Source organism: Chiroxiphia lanceolata, chromosome 24, assembly GCF_009829145.1.
Source record: "Chiroxiphia lanceolata isolate bChiLan1 chromosome 24, bChiLan1.pri, whole genome shotgun sequence".
Classification (NCBI taxonomy): domain Eukaryota; kingdom Metazoa; phylum Chordata; class Aves; order Passeriformes; family Pipridae; genus Chiroxiphia; species Chiroxiphia lanceolata.
In genome coordinates, this window is record NC_045660.1 from 5530763 (window position 1) to 5533464 (window position 2702).

The following is a 2702-nucleotide window of genomic DNA, read 5'->3' on the forward strand; positions in this document are numbered from 1 at the left end:
GGAGGAACGGGATCTTGGGAGAGAAGTGCTGCCTCCTCCTCCTCCTCAGCCTTCATCCCCCGGGGTCTCTGGAGGTGTGACCAGCTCTGCGAAACAAAATCATAGGACTGGAACCTTGAAGGCCAGAAAATAACTTTTGCCCAACAAGGGTGATCTCAATAGCAAAACACACCCCCCAATCAGCTTAATGAGGTACCTGCTGCCACATACACGATTCCACTGCTCAGCTCTCCCCCCAGACTGTGCTATATGTAAAGGAGGAGGAGGAGGAGGAGGAGAGGATTGGGCCATTCTGAATCTCTGTTTTTGTTCCTTCAGCAAACCCCATGTTTGCAAATCTGTGATCGAGAAGGTTCTTATGGAACACGACCAGACCTCTTGTGCCTAATTAGATACAACCAGGGATTCAGCCCAGCCACCCCCAGCCCCTCTGATCCCTTGGGACACAACAGGGTTTGTTTTCAGCCAAATTTCATTCACTTAATGCAACAGCTGGAAACTCCTTTCGGGAGCAGCGTCTGCCTCCCGGTTTCTGTCCTTTAAGCAATTTATTCCCATTCAAATTTAACCTATTTCAAGCAAACCCAACTGCTTTGGGTAAAGAGCTTTCCTTCAGCAGAGCCTCGCCGGCCACCTCTGCCTGGGGCTGATAAGGCAGTGCCGGTTCCAGCTGTCCTGCTCTTCCTTCCAGGTCTCTCTCCATCCTGAGGAGCGGATTCCCGGCTCTGCTCCCCGGTGGAAGCCAAAGGGACGCTTTGCCAGAGATGTTTGGGAGGCGGTGGAGGGAGGTGGGGCAGCACCAGCCCGGCCCCTTCCCTCGGGTGGGATGAGCTGTTGGGATCGGTGGCAGCTGGAGAGGAGACAGAGGATGTCGCTGCTGGGAGAAGCGACCTCTGAGCCCCCAGGTTCGGGAGAAGGGACCCCCCCAAGCCCCCAGCTCCGGGGAAAGGGACCCACAAGTTCCCTACTCGAGAAGAATTGATCTCTGAGTCCCGAGGAGAGACTCAGAGCCCCCAGCCCTGTTCTCCCAGCCCTGCTCCAGCCCTTCCCGCGGCAGCTTGGAGAGGAGAGAGAGGATGCGGCTGCCGGAGGAAGGGACCTGGGAGTCCCCAGTTCCGAGGAAAGGGATCTGCGAGCCCCCAACTCCGGGGGAAGGGACCTCCGAGCCCCCACCCCAGCTCCCCCATCCCGGCAGCCCCATCCCGCTCCAGCCCTTCCCACGGGGGCCCTCTCGTGGCCGATCCCACTCACGGACCTTTCCCTCGAGGTCCTTTTTCCCCTCCGATTTCACCTCTTCCGCGCTCAGGGGATGCTCCTCCGCCCGGGCGCATCCCGGCTCTGCCCGCACATCCCTCCCTCCGCCGCTGCCCCGCGCCGCCGGCTCCCGGGGACCGGGAAAACTTCAACCATCGGGGAATTGAGGTTTTACAGAGCCCGGGAGGCGCAGGGAATGCTGTGCCGGGCTGGCACAACCCGGCCCAGATCGTGCAGTTGGCAGCAGCCAAATGCTGAGGCGGAGTTTTCCTTCCCCAGCAGCTGCTGCCTCCCCCCCGCAGCTCTTGGCAAGGGGGGCACCCGAGCCAGGGTGAGCTGCTCTCCCTGCACTTTTGGGCTTGGCAGTGCCAGGGAAGCACCCACGGGGGTCAGAGCTGCCCTCACCTGGGCACAGGTGACACCCCACGTGTCACAGCCTCTTCTCCTCACTGTGAAACCACGGCCAACGGGGCGCTTGTGCCAGTGGGCACCAGTGCCAGGGCTGGGGCTGCCCCTCAGCCCTCCCACCCCATCCCCTGGGGGCTCACCCTCCCCAGCACACCTGAGTTACCTCTGGGGGATGGAGACCTGCGGAGGTGACACCAGGAAAGGCTGAGTTGGCCCAAGGAGGGTCCCGTGGATGGAGGATGGCCCTGGTTTGGTGCTGAAGAATGAAACGAAGGTGCAGAACCCGAAATTTGAGGGACGTCATGACCAAAAAGTTCACTTTTGGCCCGATTAAGGGTGATTTTGGCATCAAAAACACAGCCTGCATATGCTAATGAGGTTAATGAAGCACATGCTGTCACATACATGACTCTGCTGCTCAACTCTGCACCCTGATCATGCCACACATGAAGGAGGAGGAGGAGGTGGAGTAGCCAGGTGGGGGTTGGTCTTTTCTCCCAGGGAACAAGGGACAGGAGGAGAGGGAGCAGCCTCAGGTTGTGCCAGGGGAGGCTCAGGTTGGCTGCCCAGGGAGGTTTGGAGCACCCAGCCCTGGAGGTGTCCCAGGAAGGGCTGGATGTGGCACTGAGTGCTCTGGGCTGGGGGACAAGGTGGGGATGGGGCACAGGGGGGATCCATGGGCTGGGAGGGCTCTTCCAGGGCAGAAATTCCACCTGGTTGGGAGGAAGATCCAAAAGGACCTTGGAGACAGTGGGCAGGTGACTCTCCTGTCTGTCCTCCCAAGGGGGGACACCCCCTTGGCAAAGTTTTGAGCCTCCCAAGCCCTCTGATCTCAGGACCAGCTGGAACAGAAGGGGGGGATTTTCTGCCAAATTCCACACACAATCCAATCCCACTCCCATCACCTGAGCCCTCATCAAACCCCTTGTCCAGGGAACCCTTAAGCCCTGGGGCTTCTTTCACCACTCCAGGTGAAATATTTCCAGGGGTTCAGGATGCTCCTTGCTGGGCTCTGGATCCCACAGACAGCACACACAGGA